The sequence below is a fragment of the Trifolium pratense genome, linkage group LG5 (genome assembly GCF_020283565.1).
Source record: "Trifolium pratense cultivar HEN17-A07 linkage group LG5, ARS_RC_1.1, whole genome shotgun sequence".
Taxonomy (NCBI): domain Eukaryota; kingdom Viridiplantae; phylum Streptophyta; class Magnoliopsida; order Fabales; family Fabaceae; genus Trifolium; species Trifolium pratense.
Window position 1 is genome coordinate 50,279,147 of NC_060063.1, and position 6,886 is coordinate 50,286,032.

Below are 6,886 nucleotides of genomic sequence, written 5' to 3' on the forward strand. Positions count from 1 at the left end.
GAAAAAAAAAGTGTTGTCATTCTGTTTACTTAAACTTTTTGCTGTGGAATTGTAAGAATGAATAATTAGAATTGTATAAAGAAAAGGGCCATAGAGAAGCAAAAAGATTAAAGCATCATCTTTTGTCAAAGTAACAAGGTCTAATCTAAATTTTAGTGTGAGGAAAAGCGGTTCCGGTCTTTTATGACTGAGAGGTTAGTGGAATTTCACCTTCTTTATATAACCAACTCACTCTACATGTGAATTATCTCCATCCCCTGACAACTAACCATCCACTAGATCAATGTGATTGGAGGGAAAGAATCAAAGTGATAAGATGGAAATAAAACGATGTACAAACTTTAGGGCTATTTTGAGACACTACTAAAAAAATGTTATTTAGCGACGGAAATTAGAGAGGGAAACAAATCCCTCCCTAACTGTGACGGAATTAGTGAGGGAAAATTGAAACTTTTAGTCTGTGACGGAATTTGTGATGGATAAATTCGTCACAAATTATTCCTCACAAATTCCGTCACAAGTTTGATGAGATTTAACATAGTGAGGGATGTTGCGACAAAATTTTCCCTCTCTAATTATTTCCTCACAAATTCCATCACAAAAGAGTATGACATTGATTTTGTGAGGAAAAGATTCCCTCTCAAACTATTTTTATAAAAATTATGAATATTAATTTTAATTTTTTTTAAATCTTTTTATTTTTATTTATCTTGATTTGATATTTATTTTTTTGATAATATTAATAATCATTCGTCAAAAATAAATAAATTAATAATCATTATTTTTATTCAAAATATATATTTAGTTTTTTTAAAAAGAATCAAAATATACCTTTTTTTTTATTTAGATTAGACAAAACAAAATATTTGTTGGTATCTATATCTATATTCAAAACTAAATTTTAAGTGAAATATGTATTTATTTAATAATAAAAGCGTGAAACCCTGAAACCCAGAATTGCAAAACCTCTTTACTCACAAACAAGAGGCAAAAGCGCTTTCTCAGCACCTATCACTATTTTCACCGCTTCCAAACACAAAAGCTTTCTCAACGTGAATACTCATCGTGATGTTGTAAGCTTCCAAACACAAAAGCGCTTTCTCAGCAATCCCTCCTCTCAATCGTAAACTCAGCGATGACCAAAATCGCTTCAAATCGGATTTCGTTTCTTCTTATTCTTCGAAGCTAATCACTCTGTCACATTATCACATTTCGTTTATTGGGAGCTAAATCGGATTTCATTTCCTCTTCTTCGAAGCTAAATCGCAATCTCACTGTAAGTGAAATCTCTCTCTCTCTCTCTCTCTCTCCATTTCGTTTCTCTGAGCTTACATCGATGTGCATTTTGGTGGTTTTAGGTCATTGTTGTGTTTGATTAAGTGATTTTTGCAAATGTGATTTCTGATTTTAGGTTATTGTTGGTGAATATTAATTAAGAAATTAGGGTTAAGAGTGAGTTCTTGTTGTTTTTACTTGCACACAGAGTGTTCTTACTGAAAAATGCAAATAAAGAATACGCAAATAAAGAATACTTACCTTAGCAAAGTTGAATTCACATTTTGAGTTCGTATTTTGGTGATTTTAGGTCATTGTTGTGTTTGATTAAGAGATTTTTGCAAAGGTGATTTCTGATTTTAGGTCATTGTTAGTGAAGATTAATTAAGAAATTCGGGTATATTCAATGATTTTAGGTCTTGTTGTTTTTACTTGCACACAGAGTGTTCTTACTGAAAAATGCAAATGAAGAATACTTACCGGTGATGGTGACAGAGAGAACTGAGTATGTGTATTGTGCGGTGACTAGTTCCCCTTTTGAATGAGTAATTAGTTAAGAGTTTTTAGAATTTTAAAAGCTTTTAAGATTCAATGAACATATATGAGTTTGTGTTATCTTGCTTTTGGATGAATTGAAGAAAGTGTAATGGACAAATTGAAAGTGATGCATCAATAACTTGTGTAATTCAACACTGATTTTTGCCCAAGCCTTTTGGTTTGTTAGACTTAGATTGGTTTCATAAGAGCTTTGTAAATATTGGTGTCTTATTAACTTGTGGAGTTTTGTTTATATGAACAGAGGTTTTTGATAAGGTATCATGGCTTCTTGAAAAGGTCAGTGGACGTGGTCAAAATGGTCAGTGGACGTATTGGGTAAATACAAGTAAGTTTTACCTTCATTTATGTGATTTGTGTGGATTCAAAATGGTCCCAGGAAGTATTCTTCTTGGTTATGTGGGGATTGAAAATGTTCAAAAGGTTGTGATTGAATCAATACTGAGGAAACTTTCACACACTGTGACAACGGTATGTTACAATCTAGCTTCTGTTCTTTTTTTTTTTTTTTGTCCTTACATTCTCTCATGAGCAGCAACTAGCTACTCTATCAAGTCCAAAGACTGTGAATGAATATCTTGTGATTTTTTATGTTGTTAAATTTTGAATTGTGTCGTAATGCTTCACCATCTTCTGTATGAGTGGCCTCTAAATGATTTTTTTTATTCTTAAGAGTGTCTTCATGCTTCACCATTGATGAATCCTCATCGGTTGTTATTTTTAGAGTATTTTTAATTAAGTTTTTAATATAATTTTATTAGTTTAGTGTTTAATTTAGAGTCATTTTAAATAAATTGTAAATTTTGGTTTATTGAGTCAATTAAGTGGTTTTCTCTATTAAAATAATATTTGGTGTAGTTTCTATTTTCTTGATTCAATTTAATAGGTTTATAATAGGTTTATGGTAAGTGTGGTACAAATGGTAAAAGGAGAGAAAGACTTTGACAAAACTGGGCCAATTACAAGAAGAAAACATGGGTCATTTGCCTTGACCCAAAACCAAGAAGAAAGGGAATTAGGTTGGCACTTGAAAAAGGGGAGAGATACATCACGTACAGGAGGAGGACGCACAGCAACAACACGCAGCTGGACAACGGAACAGAGAGGAGCTAGCTTGGCTTCATGGAATGATGAATTGAAGAAACAAAGGAAGGCACGTGAAGAGTGGACAAATTCAAAGCAATCCATCTTTGGTTTATCCCTTTTAATCATGTTTGTTTCTTTGAATATTATGTCTAGCTAAATTTTTATGATTGGTCCTCAGGGAATTCTGATTATTATTTCTCTTGAACCATGTGGTATCCTAATTTTTGCAGTAACTTTTATTATAAATCATGGGGATTCCACGTCGGTTTTTCCAATTACTCGTAGTGGTATGTATGGTTTTCACGTCGGTTATAATGAATACCAGTAGTGGTATGTATGGTTTTCACGACTGTTTAACTGAATATCAGTAGTGTTATGTTTGATTTTTTTTTTCCGTTTTTTTTGCTTCCTGTACCATTTTTAGGCATCACAAACAGACCATATGTATTGGTACCTCTTATTATGCTCTCTATAATAAAATGATATCTTTGGACAATGACATTATGTATGTGGATATCATGACTATACTTATATTAACTAATTTATAAATTTTAAACTAGGTTTGAACTCTGACAGAATGCTCAACTTTTCGGTGGTAGTTTCCCTCTCTCCTGGCAGCAAGACGTCTGCCAATTCCAATTCTCATCAGCCTCTGAGAGGCCCCTGGGTTTGCAGCTTTGCTAAACAAACTAGGATCAAGATTCTTGAAGCAAACTGGACCCAACCATATATGGTGCCAACGCCAAGAACATTACACACATTATCAATAAACCATCCCTCATCGTTGTCTTCTCCCCCAATCTTCAAGATATTGCGCCACCAAATTAATTATCCGCTAGTGAGAGTATTGAAGGTGTGAAAACACAATAAGGGGGGGGGGGGGGGTTGAATTGTGTTTTAGATAAGTTAAAACTTTTTCAAAGTTCTTAACTTAACTACGTTAGCAGCGGATAAGTAACACAAATAATAACAAGATAGAGAGAGAGAAAGCACACAAGCAATTTATACTGGTTCCTCTCACAAAACGAGAGTAGTCCAGTCCCCTTGCACTTCCAAGGGATTTCACTATAATCACACAAGATTACAAATGCTAAGCACACAAGCAAGAGACTTCACAACAATGCTCAAGCACACAAGCTTAAGACTTCACACTTAAGCACACAAGCTTAAGTTTCCTCAAGTACTAGAGATAGTAAATAGTTGAAAGAATACAACTGCTCTTAAGAGAACCTTAAAGAGCAAATACAATGAATACAAAGTATTTGGACTAAGAGTGCAACAACACTAGTTCAGAGGTTCAGAGCTTGTATTCACAGTTCAGAGTTTGAGCGCAGTATAATCCTTGATGTTAATTCTTGTATATCATACAACTGATCCTTCTAGTATATATATAGCTAGAAAAGAGTCGTTGCAGAAATGACCGTTGAAGTAGATAGTCTTTTGTCTTCAAGCAACTTGTCTTGATGCAGTTTGGTTGTTTCTAAAACTGAGTAAGAGTTTCAGGCACTTTGACCATGTGCAGAGAAGACTTTCCTTATTCAGCTAACAAGTCTGATGTCCCACGTTCTCAAGAGTGGACAGACAAAATGAGAGTAGCTGTTCTGATCAAGCTTGAAAGGTCCTTTTCTTCATTGGTAGAAGAGTTGACTTGAAAAAGGGAATCTTCACAGACTTCAAGAAGATCTTCAGAGGTTGATGAAGCTTTAGACACTTAAGAAGTTCTGATGACTTCATCTTCTGAAGGTTGTAACTTCTGAAGTTCAACATCTTCTGAGCGCTAGTAAACTTCTGAATACATATCTTCTGAGCTTCACTCAGAGCTTATCTGAAGCTAATATCTGCACACTTAAATTAAATTTTTAGTCCTTCCAATTGTTTATTAATACTTTGTTATCATCAAAACCTTAATAGATTTAGGGGCAAACATTTTTAAATCAATTTTGTTCCAACAATCTCCCCCTTTTTGATGATGACAAACATAAGTATTAATTGACAATTGTTGTTAAATTAACTTATCATGTTTCTCTTAGGTTTATGAGGTTTGCAAGCTCCCCCTAAGATTGATACTCCATAAAGCCTAAGCTTTAAGTTTTATCCATGAAAATTTATATCTTTCTTCAGAGCGAGAGGTTTGCAAGCTCTCCCCCTGAGTCTCATAAGGCTAAGTTAAAATTGCACTTTTAACTTATCCTTACTTATGAAATTTAATTTCAGTTTTAAATTACTTAATCTCCGCATTGAAATACGTAAACCAATTAAAAGATAACTTTAATGCGTAACTACTCCCCCTTTTGTCATTATCAAAAAGTAAAAAAAAATTAGATAACCAAGACAGTCAAAGAAGGAAATTGGTTGTTACAAAGGTGAATTTATTTCAAAAAACGAAAACCAACGCGCCAAAACGTTTATAAAAAGAGAACTTTGTTAACAAACATTCTTCACACCAAAATATAAACAAATATATAGAGAAGAATCAAGAAGAATGAAAAGATTTAGTGCACGTATTGCAGAGGTTCGTAGAAAGAAAGAAGAAGAAGAACGCGAAAAAGATGAAAAAGATAAAGAAGACAACAAGAAACCACAAGATGCTGAAATTATAATCATCTCATCAGACTCTGAAGCTGAGGAAAATGAAGATGACGCTGACTATGTTGAGTTCTTGGCTGGCTATGTTCCAGAAGAAGAACAAGAAGAAGAAGAAGAAGAGCAGAACCCAGATCCCATAGAAATTTCATCAGATGATGCTGAGGAGAAATCTGAGATTTCTTCTGAGTATTATCCATCTGACTAGGATTAGGTCGTCTTTTTCTCTTTACCAATGTACTCAGCATTGTCAGATCATCAATAAAAATTTTCTTTTAAATTCAGCTTGTGTTCTTATTTTCTTGTTTATCGTAAAAAATATAAAAGTAAACAACACACAAAAATAACAAACCAAATAACTAAGTTAAAATCCAAAATAAAATTGTTCAGACGATACCAAAGATAAAGAAAACATTAATAACATAAGGTGCATAGAATCCTAGGGTTTTTGAAGAAAAGCTAAGAGGATGTCAAATTTGTCGTTCAGAGAGTCCACTTTGGAGTCAAGCTTATCCACCTTGGACTCTAGGTTCTGATGATTTGATCTGTGCCTCTCAAGAGCTTCTTGTTGTTGCCTCAATGCATCCTGAAGAATCCTTAGCTGATCTGAATCCATAGGAGCTTTTCCTTTATCAGAGGAGGGTTCACCATCCTCTTGATAATCAATCATAAGAACATCAGCATCCGGAGCATCCTCTTGGTTCAGCTCATCAGCTAGTTGGGCAATTCTTGCAGCAGCTTCAGCCATACGTTCATTTTCAATTCTTTGATCTTCAAGACTCTTGAAAAGTTTGGAATCAACCCAGCAATCCTTAAAAGCAGTCAGACGTCTCACAGCAGCAGATACGGCAGCAAACTTGGCACGCTCATTCTCTTCATGACTGTACATAGTTAACCGTTTCAAACCAGCCCTTGCTAAGCCTTCCTTCATCAGATGAACCACCTCCATATCCCGTTTTCCAATGACAGACTTGATATCATCACCCACTGCATCCAGAGCATTGCAGATTTTTGCCTTGAGTAGTGATACCTCCATATCCACATCAGAGGGACACACCAAGAACCTGTCCTTAATATGTGACAACCTAAGTAAATCATCATAAAGCTGATTGGAGAGGTTACCAAATAGGTCAGAGGATGAGGGTGAGATATTGGGAATGGGAGAGTGTTTTGGTGATTCATTAATAGGGTTGTCAATGATAACAACATCTGCTTCTGAAGGTTTAGGGGCACAAGTGTGAATACGTTCAGGAGAAGCATGTTCAGCACTTGGGTTAGGATTGGGTTCAGGAGTTGATTCAGGGGATGTGTGTTCAGATGTTGGTTCAGGAGATTTGTGTTCAAAGGTTGGTTCAGGAGATATGTGATCAGAGGTTGGTTCAGGAGA